Below are 11811 nucleotides of genomic sequence, written 5' to 3' on the forward strand. Positions count from 1 at the left end.
GCCACACATTAAAAGAATGACTCTTCAAGTCATTTCATTATGTGGCAATGTAACATAAAGTCATTTAATGACTCATAAGGAACATGAAAGAACAAAATCAAAATCTGATTCTTAAAGTTTCAAAAAGACCTTTTATCTTTAGAAACCAAACAAAAATAAACGTGAGTGAGATTCTTAAGGAACTAAAAACTAAAGAATAAGATTTTTCAAAATTTCAAAACCAAAATATGAAACCAATTTCAAAGCCAAAACGTGAAACCAAAAAATTGCATGTTGTCTTGAACCAGAGAATCAATTCTGTCACTTCAAAAATTTCGATTGAAATTTCAGTCCAAATTTCAATCCAAGCTTCAAGCATAGATTTCGTTCAAGAATTTCGCAGAAACATGTATGTTAAGGCTATCCTTTCTTACTTGTGGCATGATCCATACGATACGAACGAAACGTGCAAATACACAAATTCCATGAATGACTTTATTCATAGAAGTATTAGAGATATCTATGTTCTTGAATTTTTGTGTGTCATAATATTTTATCATCTGTTCATGGGTCTCAGAAAAATATGAAAGTTGAAAAGAGTTTACTTTATGATATTACTCAAAGGCAAAATGGTCTTATGAAGCTCCGAAAGATTTTATTAACGTACTTTTCATGCATTGCATTCATGTGCATTAACCCATGACCAGATGGCATTATATACACATATATATGTAAATATATGTATATGGGATATGGAAAAAAGTTACGGCGTTATATACGCACCACCACATGATCAGTTGGTATATGATGATGATGTTGCCCATAGTGGCTGAAATACGATTCAAACGGCGTTATATACGCATATATATATGCATGTATTCAAATGGCGTTATATACGCGTATGTATGTATGTATATATATGGGATATGAGAAAGTTTATGGTATTATATACGCACCACCACCTGATCAGCTGATATACATTAATAATTTTGCCCACAATGGCCATATGATATGATGGGATGCCTTCAGAGGCTGATGATGTTACGAGACATGTACCTATGCACTATATGACATTCATACGCATATGCATGACGCTAAAAGTATTTCATGATTTACAGAGTTATTCAGACTTACAGGTTGAGTCATGTACTATATATGTCTTCCATGTCTCTTATGTATTTATTTATGTGCCTTATATACTCGGTACATTATTCGTACTGACGTCCCTTTTTGCCTGGGGCGCTGCGTTTCATGCCTGCAGGTCCCGATACACAGGTCGAGAGCCCTCCAAGTAGGCTATCAGCTCAGTGGAAGATGTTGGTGCGCTCTATTTGCTTTGGAGTTGCTCGTTTGGTTAGTATGATTTAGACATGTATTGTTTGGTATGGCGGGACTCTATCCCGACCTTTATGATATTTATGTATTCTTAGAGGCTTGTAGACGTATGTCTTGTACGTGAAAGATTGCACGGCCTTGTCGGCCTATATTTTGAGTTTATAAAGGATCATGTTGGCCTATTAGGCCTATATGTCATATGTATATGATGATGTAATAAGAAATATACGTTACGTTGGTACTCGGTTGAGTAAGGTACCGGGTTCCCATCGCGGCCCATCAGTTTGGGTCGTGACAAAAGTGGTATCAGAGCAGTTCTGTCCTAGGGAGTCTACAAGTCGTGTCTAGTAGAGTCTTGTTTATGGGTGTATTGTGCACCACACCTATAAGCAGGAGGCTATAGGGCATTTAGGATTGCCATTCTTTCTTCTTACTCTAGATCGTGTGGTAGAGCTCACTTATAAGAATTCAACTTCTTAAATTCTATTTTATTCGTAATAATACGATTCCTACATCCGGAAAGAAGGTTGGAAAAAGAGATAGTTGTGGAAGAGTTCAGTTAGAGGAATTGGATTTTTGTATGATGCCTACGATAAGTAAATATGAGGTCTGTAGCATATCATGGGTGTACTGAAAGGTGTAAGCTTCCTGTTAAGAAGCCTTAAGGCAAGAATGCCTATCCACCTTTATGGTAAAGGACAATGAGAGATTAAGAAGATAAGTACAAGTTTCAGCAAGTAAAAAGAGCAAGGTAAAAAAAGGGTACGAGGTACCCAGTTAATAAAGGTTAACAACGTTTATAATTGAGGCATAGGAACATAAGCTTTTTGAGCTATATTCAACAGTAACAGAGGTATGTACAATTGGTCACACCCATTTCAGTTATGCCCTATGGGGGCTAACAGGTATAGTTAAGATAAGGATGGGATATCAAGATCCGGCTGGGGTTAGAGTAACCCAAATTGGTAAATGAATTACTTTCATTTGTTGACATTTCCGAAGGGTATTACAAATGTGCCAATAGATCTTCTTATGAGACACCCAGATGGTGCACCCTAGAATACTACGATTAGATGTGAATACTAGCATTTAGAAGATAGGAACTGAAAGCCTGGATAAGATAAATATTACCTTAAGTGTGGCTCTCATCCCTAGTTGAGCGAGGATGTTGAGCAACCCAAAGAGCCATTAGATGGAGCAAAGGGAAGCTAAAAGCGAAAGAATGTCGTATTGAAGTTTTCACAAGAAAAGAGATATACAGAAATATTAGCAGAGTAATGAGAAGAGAGATAAGAAAGCATTATGAATACAGTGTGATACATGGATGAAAATGGTAGAGTGTTACAGAACCTATAGTCAAATGAAGGAAGAGATGAAAGGTGATGGACCTTAAGACAACGAAAGAGTATAGTCCATAGGTTATATCCTCATTACGAGAAATAAATTTGCAACTCTAGCGTGATTACCAAGAGGAAAAGTCAGACTCCAGAGTAATAGAACCAGTATGGATTAGTGAACAAGATAAACTAAACATGAATTAGGGATTGAGTGGCTGATGATAGTTGCCATCATAAGAATTTCAGATTTTGTTCCGCCAATAATAGAATGGACGACAAAAGAAGATTCATGAGAAGTTCAGAGAATGATCATTCAGGAAGACGCTTCCCTACAACAAGCAAAGTGAGAAAAGTTTAGCTTAAGGGACTGTATGTGCCGGTTATACTAAAATTCACCCTCGTGAGTAAGGGAATTTTTCATCCTTGGTACGGAATAATTGCTGCAAGGCGAGTAAGGATCATTGACGTTGAGAAACAACCAAAGATGAAGAGGTAAAACATCTATAGGTAGATCCTCGTGGCTTCAACTTTTAGTACACCCCTAAAAGGGGGAATATGGAGTAATGTGGCATTAAGTTAGAATTAAGTAATTCTAATGACTATAATGGTAAAGGAAGAATGCGATAAATGAAAGAGGAATGAGATGACACTTATCCAAATCTTACAGATACGGTATGATTCAATGATATTGTGCAAGCACGACGTCAAGGAGAGGAAGTAAAGATTCCTGCCTGAGCTATTATTAATAAATAAGGAGCTAGTGCGAGACATAAGTTAAAACAAAATAAATAATCCAAGAAAGATTACGAAGAATATTGATACGAAAATGGGCCAACATAGTTAGTAATTGGACAGGATGATCTCAGTTATGGCTAAACAAGAGATTACATCGAGTCATCAGATCGTGTAAAATAAACATAGTAGAACCCAACATGGAGAATTCAGCCTCGGAGAATATCATTATAATACTTGAGATATATTCAAACAAGAGTCGGGATAGTTAAAAGTACCATATGAGTGTTACGGGGTTAAAAGAAAGTGCCGCTGGGAAGGCAGTCAAAATATCAGTTCAGAAGCAACCATACAAGCACAAGTGCATGGAAGTAAGCAACTACGGATGATTATAGGCAAGTAAGGATATCAAAAAGGTATGTAATAAGCCCACAACTTTACGAGAGTCAAGGGTTCTCCCTAAGTACTACAACAAAAGACTAGCCGAGGAAATAAGGAAAAAGGCTTCAATCTAGGTACAACGACCTAGAGAGGAAATGCTCTTGTAACAACAGTTTCACAACAATATTGTACACCTTCCATAAGAAAGAGAAATCTACCGTGACTAGTGATCGGGAAGTAAAAATCAAAAGAAATATTCGAAGATCATATGAGTTGTACGCAAACTCCGGCATGCGTGGGAACTAAGATAAGCTAAGTATGGATGCAACAAGGGGGCAGAAGGGCCAGGAAAAGTAATATCTTACGTTGAAAGCTAAGATGGAACGAAAGAATTATTTGATCAATAATCCAGAGTTAGTACGTTATGGATACACTCAAGATTTTGGAGCATTATCCAGGAAGCATATTTGTTGACAATCATAGAGCTATAGAAGACTCCCGTATAAGTTAAAAGAAAGAATTGAGCCTAGGACATAGACAAAGGATTGAATTGTTAGAAGATTGTATCATGGATAGTCCATAATGCCCATGAAAGGCTAAGGTAATAACTGATACCATGAGCAACAGATTGGAAGATAGCTTAAGCCTACGTAAAGGAAGAGAAATAACACAACAACCATAATCTATAATAGCTTTACAAGGAAGCCAGTTAGAAGAAGTACCAGCCTCATAAGAAGTCAATACGAAGCTCCCACTGGATTGTGTATGTACTAGAGGTGCGAGTATTATAATAGAGCTTCAAGTTATGAACGTGAATTACACCTAGGTGGAAGGGAGGTCGGGAAAGAGATAGAAAATACGATGCGAGATTTTAAGGTAAGTAAGGTAAATGTGAACAACGTACGAGATACTCAAAGGCAGAAGATCGTGAATAGTCCATACTTCGGATAGAAGGCTATCAGCACGGGGATCCAGTAACCGGGAATGATAATGGCATCGTCAGCGGCATGTCTTCCAACCTATGGTTTCTAAGTACTGAGAGATCTAGTTAAGAGAATAAAGAAGAGTTGGAGACGGTGTGATGTATCGATTGACATTCCAGAATAATATAAGGAAATATATGGTGTAAGCAAGTTGAAGGAAAGTTGCGAGTATTATAAATGGATATTTATAGGTCGCAAGCTAAAGTATGGTAGAGTGACACAGTTTTGAGAAAACATGAGTAAGAATGAGGAAAGACAAGTGAAAAAGTGACGAGAATGGATAAGTCCTCAAGATTAAGTCCATGAAAACAAGAGAGCTAATGGTTTCTCTAAATTATAGAAAGTTCAGTATAGCCTGAATAAACTCAAAAGAGTCTAAGACTAATAACATTCAGAAGAAATGAAATGCTACCCTGTAAATAGAATGAGGGGTAATTATTATATACAAAAAAATGACGTTTGGGCCTTCAATTAAGCAATGATCTGACGGATAAAAGAAAGGGATCTCATGAATTGGACAGGATTAAAATACCCACGCAAGGTGAATCATATTGGGATGTCGTGAGATACGGTTATAAAAGCAGGGTATCGCCTCAAGTGGATCAATCTAATCATTTCAGATGTTCCCTGATAAAACGTGAATCCTAACTGCAATATTACAAAAAGGTTAAGTTATCAGGGGTGGATTATGGATCAAAATTGAAGTGAATCAACAATGGATGGATAAAATTTACAAAGTATGAGAGGAGATTAGGTTGTCATTCTTAAAGATGAACAATAATGTGGAGGCATTAGAGGACATATATTTATACGTACGAGATGAGCAATGAAAGTAACCTGAGATTTTGTAGCAGACCTCAGTAACGAGAAATTGAGGTAATTGTTATGGTATAGTATGACCTATGTAGATGCAGTAAAGTCATACGAATGGATAACCGGGTCTATAAAATAAGATATAGCAGTATTCGTAAGTTCAACAAAATACCAAGCGAAGAACTCCAGGATTGACTAAAAGCTAGAGGAAAAAAGAGAAGAGACTCGCATAGGCACACTTACACGGTCAGTGTCATAGAAACTGCATAATGTAAGGTAGCAACAGTTACGAGATTGGAAGGAATTCAAACACAAGTCATGGCGTAGGAAAGAGGTCTAAAAGAGGAGAATACCCTAGACTTTGGACTTATTCGCATAACCGTTGCCTAGATGGCAAGAGGACTACTAAAGTATTCGGAAGACATAGGCTATGAAAATGATAAGAGCACCAGTAAATATTCGAGGACGAATGTTCCAAAGGGGGAATGATGTTACATTCCACGTTTTCGTATGTTAAAGTTTCGTCGTAAGTTAATCGGCATAAGTTCGGGGATGGGATTATTTTGATATTTTAAGTATTATACTATTTCAAATAAGTGATAAGTAAATTTGTGAAGGTGAGAGGGGAAGCAAGTCAAAGAAAACGATTTTTCGTCCAAGTTTGGCATGTTGGAATAAAATACGGCCTGAGCTAAAATACTCGGTATTTATGAACTAGTGTCATACGAGGTACCACATGACCATAATAATAAGGTGTATAAGGTATGTGAAAAGTGAATAGTATTTTAAGTAAATGGAAATAATTCTCAATTATGCGGGTAATAGATTAATTACCGGGTAACGAAACATTACCCGGTTAACTAATAAGTGGATAAATTTAATCAATTATCCTAAAGAGTAACGTGGCAACATGCCACACATTAAAAGAATGAATCTTCAAGTCATTTCATTATGTGACAATGTAACATAAAGTTATTTAATGACTCATAAGGAACATGAAAGAACAAAAACCAAAATCTGATTCTTAAAGTTTCAAAAAGACCTTTTATCTTTAGAAACCAAACAAAAATAAACGTGAGTGAGATTCTTAAGGAACTAAAAACTTAAGAATCAGATTTTTCAAAATTTCAAATCCAAAATGTGAAACCAATTTCAAAGCCAAAATGTGAAACCAAACAATTGCATGCTGTCTTGAACAAGAGAATCAATTCTGTCAGCACTTCAAAAATTTCGATTGAAATTTCAATCCAAATTTCAATCCAAGCTTCAAGCATAGGTTTCGTTCAAGAATTTCGCAGAAACATGTATGTTAAGGCTATCCTTTCTTACTTGTGGCATGATCTATACGATACGAACGAAACGTGCAAATGCACAAATTCCATGAATGACTCTATTCATAGAAGTATAAGATATATCTATGTTCTTGAATTTTTGTGTGTCATAATATTTTATCATTTGTTCATGGGTCTCAGAAAAATATGAAAGTTGAAAAGAGTTTACTTTATTATATTACTCAAAGGCTAAATGGACTTATGAAGCTCCGAAAGATTTTTTTTAACGTACTTTTCATGTATTGCATTCATGTGGATTAACCCATGACCAGATGGCGTTATATACGCGTATATATATAAATATATGTATAAGGGATATGGGAAAAGGTTACGGCGTTATATACGCACAACCACCTGATCAGTTGGTATATGATGATGATGTTGCCCATAGTGGCTGAAATATGATTCAAACGGCGTTATATACGCATATATATGTATGTATTCAAACAGCATTATATACACATATGTATGTATATATATGTATATGGGATATGGGAAAGGTTATGACATTATATACGCACCACTACCTGATCAGCTAGTATACGTTGATGATTTTGCCCATAGTTACCGTATGATATGATAGGATGCCCTCAGAGGCTGATGATGTTACGAGACATGTACCTATGCACAATATGACATTCATACGCATATGCATGATGCTAAAAGTATTTCATGATTTACAGAGTTATTCAGACTTACAGGTTGAGTCATGTACTCTATATGTCTTCCATGTCTCTTATGTATTTATTTATGTGCCTTACATACTTGATACATTATTCGTACTAATGTCCCTTTTTGCCTGGGGACGCTGCGTTTCATGCCCGCAGGTCCCGATAGACAGGTCGAGATCCCTCTAAGTAGGCTATCAGCTCACTGGAAGATGTTGGTGCGCTCCATTTGCTTTGGAGTTGCTCGTTTGGTTAGTATGATTTAGACATGTATTATTTGGTATGGAGGGAATCTTTCCCGACCTTTATGACATTTATGTATTCTTAGAAGCTTGTAGACATATGTCTTGTACGTGAAAGATTGCACGGCCTTGTCGGCCTATGTTTTGAGTTTATAAAGGATCATGTTGGCCTATTAGGCCCATATGTCATGTGTATATGATGATGTAATAAGAAATATACGTTATGTTGGTACTCGGTTGAGTAAGGTACCGGGTGCCCATCGCAGCCCATCGGTTTGGGTCGTGACATCCTTGCACTGCCCAGTTTTCAGTGAATGATCCATGACAATGTTGCACCAATATGTCGACTCCATAGGTGTTGTCCTTGCCTATTTAAATGCCAATCTCATTGCCTTATTTTTCCATTGTTGCCCTAACCTCCAGTTATGCATGCTAAGCTTTTGATCAACCTCATCACATTGCTTCAGTTGTTACTCCTGGTGCCTAATGGTCAGCACTATACCTTCATATTGTAAAGGAAAGATGTCCCACACAGCTCCATTTAGCATGCTGCTCCAATTGATTGAGGCATATGTGAATTTGCCTCCTTTGATGACAATTGCGTGTGATTTCCAGCATGAATTTGAGTTTCTCTTTGGGTGGCATCCCTTATGGAGTATCGTTGATGAGAAATACATTGGGTACTGAGTTCTAAATGCATTTTTCTCTCCAGTTATTTTTATCCAAAGGGGCCAACTTGACATGCATATATGACTGAGTCCTCTGTGTAGTTTTATTTTGCATCTGCCAATTTGCGTGACCATCACTTGTAGCTGTATAGAGTAGCTGCTATGTTTCACAACTTTGAAACATATCCTTGCTCCTATGCTTATGCATACATTTGATTCCCTTCCATTAGAATGAGCACTATGTGCTAATACCACCAACTGGAAGTTCCTCAAAAGTATGGCATAATAACAGTAATGGCTCCTGCAAAAAATCAAACATCGTTAGAATAAAAACCAGTCTCCAACTCTCTCCCATCTGGATTTGTAATTAATGATCTATCTTCTCAATCAGCCTTGTTTCCTCTTCCTTTGCACTTGCTTATCCGTTAGTTCTCATTGCAGTACCAAATGATAAGGCTGTTATATTCCTTGCCTGGTTCCCTGTATCCCCTATACCATGCTGCCCAATTCAATTATACATTTTGAGCAGCTTCCTACTAACTTTTCCTACCTTTGAGCCCCTCCATTGTATTCTTGCCATCAGTCCATAATGCCCAATTCTCTTATGTTTTCTGGGCATTTTTGCTTTTCTTTCTTTCTTAGAACCTCCTCTATCTAATGTAACATGTTTCCTATCTTGCCTGCTCCTACTTCCTGCAGATTGCAACCCACCTTTCCCATTTCACTTAAACATTCTGGGCATGATATCCACCTCTGCTTCTATTTTTTTTTTTCAAAAAATTTCTGCTGTTGCTTAAACTGTGCAGTAGATTGCCCTTCTTTGCATCAATATCTATGCTTGCCTTTGTTGTCCTTTCAATGGGTTGAGTGCAAAGCACTAATAACACCATTTGAAATTCCATCGAAAGACAAGCTTTAGGTGCTGAAAAATTACCTGCAAAAAAGAGAAATTTGTTAGCTAAAACCAGTCTCACCATGTACTCCTCGCACCTTGCCACCTTACACCTTACTTCCTTGCTACTTCCACCCTCAAATAAGGACATTGGAGTTTGTCTTCATTAACTATTCTTCTCCCAATTGAATCTAAATGCCAATAACCATGACATTCAATCTCTCCTACATCCAATGCATAGTTTGCAAGATGATCCGCCAGTTTGTTCCCTTCCCTGAAAATATGTGAGACCTTGAAATTACCCCTACCCAAGAGCTGTCAAATCTCCTCCACTTGTTCCACAATACAACAAGACTTCAACTATATTCTTCAAGAGCAAAGAGTCTGTTTGAAGCCATACTTGCATGTAATTGTGAGCACTACAAATCCTTAAAGCCTCCAAAATTGCAACTGTTTCAGCTTCTGTATTTGTTGTAGCATTGATCTCCCTTCCAAGAGCATATACTAAATCTCTATCATTATTTCTTATACACAAACCAATTGAGCTCCTCCCTGGATTCCCCCTCGAGGCACCATCAGTATTTACCTTCACCCAACCTACCATAGGCAACTCCCAAATGACCTTGTCATACTTCATCCTAGGAGTATAGTTTTCCAGCATTGTTAACAGATCTTTCCACTTATGAGGAACATTAATAAGGCATGGCTTCCTTACTCTTACAATAGCTTGAAGAGAAGAGGATACCTGGTAAATAACCCTACTGATTAAGACTGCTTCCCCATATTTAAAATTGTTTCTCCTTTTCCACAGTTCCCATATAATGCAAGAAGGAAGGGCTTGCATTATGGGCTTAATTCTGGGCAGCACCTGAACTGTCCAACAACTAGTGATCGCCTGATGCAATGTCAAACCCTCCAGTCGTATCCCTTGTCTAGATAGGAAATATTTCCATACTATCTTGGCGGCATGTGATGTGAAGAATAAATGTATCAAAGATTCTTCTTTTGGCTCAATACAATACCAACATTTTGAGGGCATACAATATCCCAATCGCCTCATGAAATCATCAAGAGGAAGTTTATTTTTCCACACTTTCCACATGAAGAATGCGATCTTGAAAGGTAATCCCTTTACCCATATCACTTTGTATGCAAGTGTTGGATCATTTCTCCTCCTTAAATACTCCCACACAGACTTTACACTAAAATTACCACGAGTCTTGAGCATCCAGTATGGTACATCCAAAGTGTTCTCCATAATTGGAGGCTTAATTTTCTCCAGAATGTGCACAACAAACTCCTCAGGAAGAATCTCCATACTTTTCTCAACATTCCATCCACCTTCTCCATCACTTCATACACATTGTGAATTGTTTCATCAATCAAAAAATTTGGAGGAACTAAGAAATATAAAGCCCCTAGTCCTGTCCAATTATCAAACCAAAAAAAGAAGAGCCCATCTTCAGTTGCCATGTAATTTGATGCTCAATAGCATCCCTACACTCCAACATTTTCCTCCAAGTATGAGATCCCCTCCTCCAAGGCACAATTATAGAATTTAGCTTTTTGCAATACTTTTGGAACATAAAAGAACTCCATAAACTTGGCTTTGTTCTAAAATTCCACCACAACTTACAAACTAGAGCCCTTGATACATCCTGCAGTGATCTAAACCCAATACCCCCTTCATCACAAGACATACACAAATTATTCCATGAATCCCAATGTCTACTATTGCCTCCTATGGTACTACTCCAAAAGAATTGTGTAAATATTTTGTGAATCTTCTTAATGACATAATGTGGAGGATTCACTGCAGAAGCAAGTGAATTGACATACTTTGGAGAACATGAGAAATCAAGATTGACCTGCCACCAATTGATAACAATTTCCCTTTCCATGCTTGCAATTTATCCATAACCTTAGTGATCAAATCTTGATAATAATCCATCTTCCTCCTAGCATAGAAAATAGGAAACCCAAGATAAGTGAAATGAAACTCTTTTCTTCCAATTCTAGTGATTCTTTCAACCTTTGTGACAACCTCCACATCAGCCGAATGATGCATATAAAGGGCAGATTTGCTTTTGTTCACCAACTGACCAGAAGCTTCCTCATATGCAGTCAAAACTTCCATTACTAATTTAAGGGAGGTAGCATCTGATGAAGAGAAAATAATAGTATCATCTGCATATACCAAATGGTTGATTTTAGGACTCCACTTAGGCATTCCATACAGGAAAATAAAGATTCAAATGTAGAGCACTCAAACCTCTAGATAAAGCTTCAGCAGCCAAGATGAAAAGTGTAGGAGATAAGGGATCTCCTTGCTTCACCCCTCGGGATGATTTGAAGAAACCACAGGGTTGTCCATTTACTACCACTGAATACCAGTTGTTTGACACAATCCCAAACACCAACCCTATGAATCTCTCTCCAAACCCCATCTT

General features: G+C 37.4%; 1 long non-coding RNA gene across 1 annotated transcript; it reads left to right on the forward strand.

Moving 5' to 3' along the window:
* Nucleotides 1-121: 121 nt before the first annotated feature.
* Nucleotides 122-8134, forward strand: LOC142174151 (uncharacterized). Its single transcript, XR_012703485.1, has 3 exons — nucleotides 122-388; nucleotides 1241-1332; nucleotides 7719-8134. It is a non-coding gene; the product is annotated as an uncharacterized LOC142174151 (long non-coding RNA).
* The last annotated feature ends 3677 nt before the right edge of the window (nucleotides 8135-11811 follow it).

The sequence above is a fragment of the Nicotiana tabacum genome, chromosome 20 (assembly GCF_000715075.1).
Source record: "Nicotiana tabacum cultivar K326 chromosome 20, ASM71507v2, whole genome shotgun sequence".
Lineage (NCBI taxonomy): Eukaryota > Viridiplantae > Streptophyta > Magnoliopsida > Solanales > Solanaceae > Nicotiana > Nicotiana tabacum.